The sequence below is a fragment of the Megalopta genalis genome, unplaced genomic scaffold (genome assembly GCF_051020955.1).
Source record: "Megalopta genalis isolate 19385.01 unplaced genomic scaffold, iyMegGena1_principal scaffold0132, whole genome shotgun sequence".
Taxonomy (NCBI): Eukaryota; Metazoa; Arthropoda; class Insecta; order Hymenoptera; family Halictidae; genus Megalopta; species Megalopta genalis.
This window is the reverse complement of record NW_027476201.1, coordinates 22,843-34,263: the sequence shown is the minus strand read 5'-3', so window position 1 is coordinate 34,263 and position 11,421 is coordinate 22,843.

The window sequence follows — 11,421 nt, the reverse complement described above, 5'->3', positions numbered from 1 at the left end:
CTAAATCATGTATTTCGTGTGGATTTGAAGCTAACTCGTTTGTTTCTCCTGCATTTGAAGCAAAATCATGTATATCACACATATTTGAAGCTAATACATTTGTTTCGCATGGATTCGATGATCAGCCTTCTATTTCGCATAGATTTGAAGCTAAATCGTGTGTTTCGCATGGATTTGAAGCTAACTCGTTTGTTTCGCATGCAGTTGAAGCTAAATCATGAATATCACAAGTATTTGAAGCTGAACCATATGTTTCGCATGAATATTAAGCATGTGCTTCGAATGAATTTGAAGCTAAATCAAGTGTTTCACTTGGATTTGAAGCTAACTCGTTTGTTTCGCTTGCTGTTGAATATAAATCATGTATATCACAAGTATTTGAAGCTGAACCATTTGTTTCGCATGGATTAGAAGCTAAGCCTTCTACTTCGGGTTGACTTGATACTAAATCATGTTTTTCGTTTGGATTTGAAGCAAACTCGTTTGTTTCGCATGCATTTCAATCTATTTCATTTATATCACAAGTATTTGAAGGTAAATCATTTATTTCGCTTGGATTTGAAGCGAAGCCTTCTACTTCGCATTGATTTGAAGCTGAATCATATGTTTCGCTTGGATTTGAAGCTAACTCGCTGGTTTCGCATGCTGTTGAAGCTAAATCATGTACAAAACAAGTATTTGAATCTCAACCATTTGTTTCGCATGGATCTGAAGCTAAGCCTTCTACTTCGCATTGATTCGAAGCTAAATCAAGTGTTCCGCTAGGATTTGAAGATAAGCCATCTACTTCGCTTTGATATTAATCTAAATCATGTGTCTCGCATTGATTTGAAGCTAAATCATGTGTTTCGCATGGATTTAAAGCTAACTCGTTGTTTGGCATGCAGTTGAAGCTAAATCATGTATATCTCAAGTATTGGAAGCTAAACAATTTGTTTCGCATGTATTTGTAGATAAGCCTTCTTCTTCGTATTGATTTGACGTTAAATCATGTGTTTCGCTTGGATTTGATGCTAACTCGTTCGTTTCGCATGCAGTTTAAGCTAAATCATGTATATCGCAAGTATTTGAAGCTAAACCATTAGTTTCGCATGGATTTGAAGTTAAGACTTATACTTCGCATTGATTTGAAGATAAATCATGTATTTCGTGTGGATTTGCAGCTAACTCGTTGTTTGGCATGCAGTTGAAGCTAAATCATGTATATCTCAAGTATTGGAATCTAAACAATTTGTTTCGCATGTATTTGTAGATAAGCCTTCTTCTTCGTATTGATTTGACGTTAAATCACGTGTTTCGCTTGGATTTGAAGCTAACTCGTTTGTTTCGCATGCAGTTGAAGCTAAGTCATGAATATCACAAGTATTTGAAGCTGAACCATATGTTTCGCATGAATATTAAGCATGTGCTTCGAATGAATTTGAAGCTAAATCAAGTGTTTCGCTTGGATTTGAAGCTAACTCGTTTGTTTCGCTTGCTGTTGAATATAAATCATGTATATCACAAGTATTTGAAGCTGAACCATTTGTTACGCATGGATTTGAAACCACGCCGTCTACTTCGCATTGATTTTAAGCTGAATCATGTGTTTCGCTTGTATTTGAAGATAACTCGTTTGTTTCTCATGTAGTTGAAGCTAAATCATGTATATCACAAGCATTTGAAACTAAACCATTTGATTCGCATGGACTTGAAGCTATGCCTTCTACTTCGCATTGATTTGAAGCTGAAACAAGTGTTTCGCTTGAATTTGAAGCAAAGTCGTTGGTTTCGCATGCAGTTGAAGCTAAATCATGTATGAAACAAGTATTTTAAGCTATACCATTTGTTTCGCATGGATTTGAAGCTAAGCCTTCTACTTCGCATTGATTTGAAGCTAAATCATGTGTTTCGCATGGATTTGAAGCTAACTTGTTTGTTTCGCATGCATTTGAGGCTAAATCATGTATATCACAAGTATTTGAATCTAAATGATTTGTTTCGCATGGTTTCGAAGATTAGCCTTCTACTTCGTATTGAATTGAAGCTAAATCACGTGTTTCGCTTGGATTTGAAGCTAATTCGCACGTTTCTCACGCAGTTGAATCTGAATCATGTATATCACAACTATTTGAAACTGAACCATTTGATTGGCATGGATTTGAAGCTGAGCCTGCCTCTTCGCATTTATTTGAAGCTAAATCATGTGTTTCGAATGGATTTGAAGGTAACTCGTTTGTTTCGCCTGCATTTGAAGCTAAATTGTGTATATCACAAGTATTTGAAGCTAAATGATTTGTTTCGCATTGATTCGAAGATACGCCTTATACGTCGCACTGATTTGAAGCTAAATCATGTGTTTCGCATGGATTTGAACCTAAATCGTTTGTTTCGCATGCAGTTGAAGCTAAATCATGTATATCACAAGTATTTGAACCTAAACCATTTGATTCGCATGGATTTGAAGCTCAGCCTTCTACTTCGTATTGAATTGAAGCTAAATCACGTGTTTCGCTAGGATTTGAAGCTAATTCGCTCGTTTCGCACGCAGTTGAATCTGAATCATGTATATCACAACTATTTGAAACTAAACCATTTGATTCGCATGGATTTGAAGCTGAGCCTTCCTCTTCGCATTTATTTGAAGCTAAATCATGTGTTTCGCTTGGATTTGAAGCTAACTCGTTCGTTTCGCATGCAGTTGAATCTAAATCTTGTATATCACAAGTATTTGACGCTAAACCAATTGTTTCGCATGGATTTGAAGATAAGCCTTCCTCTTCGCATTTATTTGAAGCTAAATCATGTGATCCGCAAGGATTAGAAGCTAAGCCTTCAACTTCGCATTGATTTGAAACTAAACCATTTGATTCGCATGGATTTAAAGCTAAGTCTTCTACTTCGCATTGATTTGAAGCTAAATCATGTGTTTCGCATGGATTTGAAGCTAACTCGTTTGTTTCGCCTGCATTTGAAGCTAAATCGTGTATATCACAAGTATTTGAAGCTAAATGATTTGTTTCGTATTGATTCGAAGATACGCCTTATACTACACAGTGATTTGAAGCTAAATCATGTGTTTCGCATGGATTTGAACCTAAATCGTTTGTTTCGCATGCAGTTGAAGCTAAATCATGTATATCACAAGTATTTGAACCTAAACAATTTGATTCGCATGGATTTGAAGCTAAGCCTTCCTCTTCGCATTTATTTGAAGCTAAATCATGTGATTCGCAAGGATTAGAAGCTAAGCCTTCAACTTCGCAATTGATTTGAAGCTAAATAACTTGTTTCGCTGGGATTTGAAGCTAAGTCTTCTACTTCGCATTGATTTGAAGCAAAATCATGTGTTTCTCATGGATTTGAAGCTAACTGGTTTGTTTGGCGTGCAGTTGAAGCTAAATCATGTATATCACAAGTATTTAAAGCTAAACCATTTGTTTGGCATGGATTTGAAGATCAGCCTTCTACTTCGCATTGATTTGAAGCTGAATCCTGTGTTTCGCATGGATTTGAAGCTAACTCGTTTGTTTCGCATGCTCTTGAAGCTAAATCAAGTATATCACAAGTACTTGAAGCAAAACCATTTGTTTCGCATGGATTCGAAGTCAACCCTTCTACTTCGCATTCATTTGAAGATAAATAATGTGTTTCGCTTGGATTTGAAACTAACTCGTTTGTATCGCACGCACTTGAATCTAAATCAAGTATATCACAAGTATTTGAAGCTAAACAGTTTGATTCGCATGGATCTGAAGCTAAGCCTTCTACTTCGCATTGATTTGAAGACAAATCATGTGTTTCGCTTGGATTTTAAGCTAACTCATTTGTTTCACATGCAGTTGAAGCTAAATCATGTATATCACAAGTGTTTGAAGCTAAACCATTTGTTTTGCATGGATTCGAAGATAAGCCTTCTACTTCGCATTGATTTGAAGCTAAACCATGTGTTTCGCTTGGATTTGTACCTAACTCGATTGTTTCGCTTGCTTTTGAAGCTAATTTATGTTTATCACAAATATTTGAAGCTAAATCATTTTTTTCGCATGGATTTGAAGCTGAGCCTTCTACATCGCATTGATTGGAAGCTGAATCATGTCTATCGCTTGAATTTGTAGCTAACACGTTTGTTTCACATGCAGTTGAAGCTGAATCATGTATATCACAATTGTTTGAAGCTAAATCATGTGAGTCGCTTGGATTTGAAGCTAATCCTTCTACTTCGCATTGATTTGAAGGTAAATCATGTGATACGCATGGATTTGAAACTAACTCGTTTGTTTCGCATGCATTTGAAGCTAAATCATGTATATCACAAGTATTTGAATCTAAATGATTTGTTTTGCATGGTTTCGAAGATTAGCCTTCTACTTCGCATTGATTTGAAGCTAAATCACGTGATTCCTTTGGAATTGAAGTATTCTCGTATGTTTCGCATGCTGTTGAAGCTAAATCATGTATATCACAAGTATTTGAACCTAAACCATTCGTTTCGCATGAATTTGAAGCTCAGCCTTCTACTTCGTATTGAATTGAAGCTAAATCACGTGTTTCGCTTGGATTTGAAGCTAATTCGCTCGTTTCGCACGCAGTTGAATCTGAATCATGTATATCACAACTATTTGAAACTAAACCATTTGATTCGCATGGATTTGAAGCAGAGCCTTCCTCTTCGCATTTATTTGAAGCTAAATCATGTGTTTCGCATGGATTTGAAGCTAACTCGTTCGTTTCGCATGCAGTTGCTGCTAAATCATGTATATTACAACTATTTGAAGCTAAACCATCTGTTTCGTGTGGATTCGAAGATCAGCCATCTACTTCGCATTGATTTGAAGCTAAATCATGTGTTTCGCATGGATTTGAAGCTAACGCGTGTGTTTCGCATGCAGTTGAAGCTAAATCATGTATATCACAAGTATTTGAAGCTAAACCATTTGGTTCCCATGGATTTAAGGCTAGGCCTTCTACTTCGCATTGATTTGGAATTATAATCATGTGTTTCGCTTGGATTTGAAGCTAACTCGTTTGTTTTGCATGCACTTGAATATAAATCAAGCATATCACAAGTATTTGAAGCTAAACCAGTTGTTTCGCATGGATTCGAAGATCAGCCTTCTACTTCGCTTTTACTTGAAGCTAAATCATGTGTTTCGCATGGATTTGAAGCTAAGTCGTTTGTTTCGCATGCAGTTGAAGCTAAGTCATGTATATCACAAGTATTTGAAGCTAAACCATTGGATTCGCATGGATTTGAAGCTAGGCGTTCTACTTCGCATTGATCTGAAGCTAAATCATGTGTTTCGCTTGGATTTGAAGCTAACTGGTTTGTTTCGCATGCAGTTGAAGCTAAATCATGTATATCAGAAGTATTTGAAGCTAAACCATTTGTTTCGCATGAATATTAAGCTAAACCATGTGTTTCGCATGAATTTGTCGATAAATCATGTGTTTCGCTTATCTATGAAGCTAACCTGCTTGTTTCGCCGGCATTTTAAGCTAAATCATGTATATCAGAAATATTTGAAGCTAAACCATTTGTTTCGCATTGATTCGATGATAAGCCTTCTACTTCGCATTGATTTGAAGCTAAATCATGTGTTTCGCATGGATTTGAAGCTAACTGGTTTGTTTCGCGTGCAGTTGAAGCTAAATCATGTATATCACAAGTATTTGTAGCTAAACCATTTGTTTCGCATGGATTTGAAGATCAGCCTTCTACTTCGCATTGATTTGAAGCTGAATCCTGTGTTTCGCATGGATTTGAAGCTAACTCGTTTGTTTCGCATGCTCTTGAAGCTAAATCAAGTATATCACAAGTACTTGAAGCAAAACCATTTGTTTCGCATGGATTCGAAGTCAACCCTTCTACTTCGCATTGATTTGAAGATAAATAATGTGTTTTGCTTGGATTTGAAACTAACTCGTTTGTATCGCACGCACTTGAATCTAAATCAAGTATATCACAAGTATTTGAAGCTAAACAGTTTGATTCGCATGGATCTGAAGCTAAGCCTTCTACTTCGCATTGATTTGAAGACAAATCATGTGTTTCACTTGGATTTTAAGCTAACTCATTTGTTTCACATGCAGTTGAAGCTAAATCATGTATATCACAAGTGTTTGAAGCTAAACCATTTGTTTTGCATGGATTCGAAGATAAGCCTTCTACTTCGCATTGATTTGAAGCTAAATCATGTGTTTCGCATGGATTTGAAGCTAACTGGTTTGTTTCGCGTGCAGTTGAAGCTAAATCATGTATATCATAAGTATTTAAAGCTAAACCATTTGTTTGGCATGAATATTAAGCTAAACCATGTGTTTCGCATGAATTTGTCGATAAATCATGTGTTTCGCTTGGCTATGAAGCTAACTCGTTTGTTTCGCCTGCAGTTGAAGCTAAATCATGTATATCACAAGTATTTGAAGCTAAACCATTTGTTTCGCATGGATTCGAAGATCAGCCTTCTGCTTCGCATTGATTTGATGTTAAATCATATGTTTCGCTTGGATTTGAAACTAACTCGTTTGTATCGCACGCACTTGAATCTAAATCAAGTATATCACAAGTGTTTGAAGCTAAACAGTTTGATTCGCATGGATCTGAAGCTAAGCCTTCTACCTCGCATTGATTTGAAGATAAATCATGTGTTTCGCTTGGATTTGAAGCTAATTCGTTTGTTTCCCATGCACTTGAATCTAAACTATGCATATCACATGTATTTAAAGCTAAACCGTTTGATTCGCATGGATTTGAAGCTAAGCCTTCTACCTCGCATTGATTTGAACATAAATCATGTGTTTCGCTTGGATTTGAAGCTAACTCGTTTGTTTCGCACGCACTTGAATCTAAATCAACTATATCACAAGTATTTGAAGCTAAACCGTTTGATTCGCATGGATTTGAAGCTAAGCCTTCTACTTCGCATTGATTTGAAGCTAAATCATGTGTTTCGCATGGATTTCAAGCGCACTCGTTTGTTTCGCATGCAGTTGAAGCTAAATCATATATATCACAAGTATTTGAAATTGAAACATTTGGTTCGCATGAATATTAAGCTAAACCATGTGTTTCGCATGAATTTGTCGATAAATCATGTGTTTCGCTTATTTATGAAGCTAACTCGTTTGTTTCGCCGACATTTTAAGCTAAATCATGTATATTAGAAATATTTGAAGCTAAACCATTTGATTCGCATGGATTCGAAGAAAAGACTTCTACTTCGCATTGATTTTAAGCTAAATCATGTGTTTCGTATTCATTTGAAGCTACCTTGTTTGTTTCGCATGCAGTTGAATCTAATTATGTATATCACAAGTATTTGAACTGCACCATTCGTATCGCATGAATATTATGTTAAACCATGTTTTTCGCATGAATTTGAAGCTCAAACTTCTACATCGCATGGATATGTAGCTAAAACATGTGTTTCGCTTGGATTTGAAGCTAACTCGTTTGTTTTGCATGCACTAGAAGCTAAATCATGTATATCACAAGTATTTGAGCCAAAACCAGTTGTTTCGCATGGATTCGAAGATAAGCCTTCTACTTCGCATTGATATTAATCTAAATGATGTGTTTCGCATGGATTTGAAGCTAACTCGTTTGTTTCGCATGCAGTTGAAGCTAAGTCATGTATATCACAAGTATTTGAAGCTAAACCATTGGATTCGCATGGATTTGAAGCTAGGCGTTCTACTTCGCATTGATCTGAAGCTAAATCATGTGTTTCGCTTGGATTTGAAGCTAACTGGTTTGTTTCGCATGCAGTTGAAGCTAAATCATGTATATCAGAAGTATTTGAAGCTAAACCATTTGTTTCGCATGAATATTAAGCTAAACCATGTGTTTCGCATGAATTTGTCGATAAATCATGTGTTTCGCTTATCTATGAAGCTAACTCGCTTGTTTCGCCGGCATTTTAAGCTAAATCATGTATATCAGAAATATTTGAAGCTAAACCATTTGTTTCGCATTGATTCGATGATAAGCCTCCTACTTCGCATTGATTTTAAGCTAAATCATGTGTTTCGTATTCATTTGAAGCTACCTCGTTTGTTTCGCATGCAGTTGAATCTAATTATGTATATCCCAAGTATTTGAAGCTAAACCATTTGTCTCGCATGGATTCGAATATAAGCCTTCTACTTCGCATTCATTTGAAGCCAAATCATGTGTTTCGCATGGATTTGAAGCTAACTCGTTTCTTTCGCATGCTGTTGCTGCTAAATCATGTATATTACAACTATTTGAAGCTAAACCATCTGTTTCGTGTGGATTCGAATATCAGCCTTCTACTTCGCATTGATTTGAAGCTAAATCATGTGTTTCGCATGCATCTGAAGGTAACTCGTATGTTTCGCCTGCATTTGAAGCTATATCACTTATATTGGCAAGTATTTGAAGCTAAATCTTTCGTTTCGGGTGGATTTAAAACTAAGCCTTCTACTTCACGTTGATTTGAACTTAATTCATGTTTTTCGCTGGATTGAAGCTAACTCGATTGTTTCGCATGCATTTGAAGCTAAATGATGTATATCACAAGTATTTGAGGCTAAACCATTTGTTTCGCATTGATTCGAAGATAAGCCTTGGTCTTGGCATTGATTTGAAGCTAAATCATGTGTTTCACATGGATTTGATGCTAAGCCTGCTACATCGCATTGATTTGAAGCCAAATCATGTGTTTTCGCATGGGTTTAGAGCTAACTCGTTATTTCGCCTGCATTTGGAGCTAAATCATGTATATCACAAATATTTGAAGCTAAACCATTTGTCTCGCATGGATTCGAAGATAAGCTTTCTACTTCGCATTGATATTAATCTAAATGATGTGTTTCGCATGGATTTGAAGCTAACTCGTTTGTTTCGCATGCAGTTGAATCTAAACCATGTATATCCCAAGTATTTGAGCTAAACCATTTGTTTCACATGGATTCGAAGATCAGCCTTCTGCTTCGCATTGATTTGATGTTAAATCATATGTTTCGAATGGATTTGAAGCCTATCTCGTTTGTTTCGCATGCACTTGAATATAAATCAAGTATATCACAAGTATTCGAAGCTAAACCGTTTGATTCGCATGGATTTGAAGCAAAGCCTTCTACTTCGCATTGAATTGAAGATAGCTCGTTTGTTTCGCATGCAGTTGAAGCTAAATCATGTATATCACAAGTATTTGTAGCTAAACGATTTGTTTCGCATGGATTTGAAGATCAGCCTTCTACTTCGCATTGATTTGAAGCTGAATCCTGTGTTTCGCATGGATTTGAAGCTAACTCGTTTGTTTCGCATGCTCTTGAAGCTAAATCAAGTATATCAGAAGTACTTGAAGCAAAACCATTTGTTTCGCATGGATTCGAAGACAACCCTTCTACTTCGCATTGATTTGAAGATAAATAATGTGTTTCGCTTGGATTTGGAAACTAACTCGTTTGCATCGCACGCACTTGAATCTAAATCAAGTATATCACAAGTATTTGAAGCTAAACAGTTTGATTCGCATGGATCTGAAGCTAAGCCTTCTACTTCGCATTGATTTGAAGACAAATCATGTGTTTCGCTTGGATTTTAAGCTAGCTCGTTTGTTTCACATGCAGTTGAAGCTAAATCATGTATATCACAAGTGTTTGAAGCTAAACCATTTGTTTTGCATGGATTCGAAGATAAGCCTTCTACTTCGCATTGATTTGAAGCTAAACCATGTGTTTCGCTTGGATTTGTACCTAACTCGATTGTTTCGCTTGCATTTGAAGCTAATTTATGTTTATCACAAATATTTGAAGCTAAATCATTTTTTTCGCATGGATTTGAAGCTGAGCCTTCTACATCGCATTGATTGGAAGCTGAATCATGTCTATCGCTTGAATTTGTAGCTAACACGTTTGTTTCACATGCAGTTGAAGCTGAATCATGTATATCACAATTGTTTGAAGCTAAATCATGTGAGTCGCTTGGATTTGAAGCTAATCCTTCTACTTCGCATTGATTTGAAGGTAAATCATGTGATACGCATGGATTTGAAACTAACTCGTTTGTTTCGCATGCATTGGAAGCTAAATCATGTATATCACAAGTATTTGAATCTAAATGATTTGTTTTGCATGGTTTCGAAGATTAGCCTTCTACTTCGCATTGATTTGAAGCTAAATCACGTGATTCCTTTGGAATTGAAGTATTCTCGTATGTTTCGCATGCTGTTGAAGCTAAATCATGTATATCACAAGTATTTGAACCTAAACCATTCGTTTCGCATGAATTTGAAGCTCAGCCTTCTACTTCGTATTGAATTGAAGCTAAATCACGTGTTTCGCTTGGATTTGAAGCTAATTCGCTCGTTTCGCACGCAGTTGAATCTGAATCATGTATATCACAACTATTTGAAACTAAACCATTTGATTCGCATGGATTTGAAGCAGAGCCTTCCTCTTCGCATTTATTTGAAGCTAAATCATGTGTTTCGCATGGATTTGAAGCTAACTCGTTTGTTTCGCCTGCATTTGAAGCTAAATCGTGTATATCACAAGTATTTGAACCTAAACAATTTGATTCGCATGGATTTGAAGCTAACGCGTGTGTTTCGCATGCAGTTGAAGCTAAATCATGTATATCACAAGTATTTGAAGCTAAACCATTTGGTTCCCATGGATTTAAGGCTAGGCCTTCTACTTCGCATTGATTTGGAATTATAATCATGTGTTTCGCTTGGATTTGAAGCTAACTCGTTTGTTTTGCATGCACTTGAATATAAATCAAGCATATCACAAGTATTTGAAGCTAAACCAGTTGTTTCGCATGGATTCGAAGATCAGCCTTCTACTTCGCTTTTACTTGAAGCTAAATCATGTGTTTCGCATGGATTTGAAGCTAAGTCGTTTGTTTCGCATGCAGTTGAAGCTAAGTCATGTATATCACAAGTATTTGAAGCTAAACCATTGGATTCGCATGGATTTGAAGCTAGGCGTTCTACTTCGCATTGATCTGAAGCTAAATCATGTGTTTCGCTTGGATTTGAAGCTAACTGGTTTGTTTCGCATGCAGTTGAAGCTAAATCATGTATATCAGAAGTATTTGAAGCTAAACCATTTGTTTCGCATGAATATTAAGCTAAACCAAGTGTTTCGCATGAATTTGTCGATAAATCATGTGTTTCGCTTATCTATGAAGCTAACCTGCTTGTTTCGCCGGCATTTTAAGCTAAATCATGTATATCAGAAATATTTGAAGCTAAACCATTTGTTTCGCATTGATTCGATGATAAGCCTTCTACTTCGCATTGATTTGAAGCTAAATCATGTGTTTCGCATGGATTTGAAGCTAACTGGTTTGTTTCGCGTGCAGTTGAAGCTAAATCATGTATATCACAAGTATTTGTAGCTAAACCATTTGTTTCGCATGGATTTGAAGATCAGCCTTCTACTTCGCATTGATTTGAAGCTGAA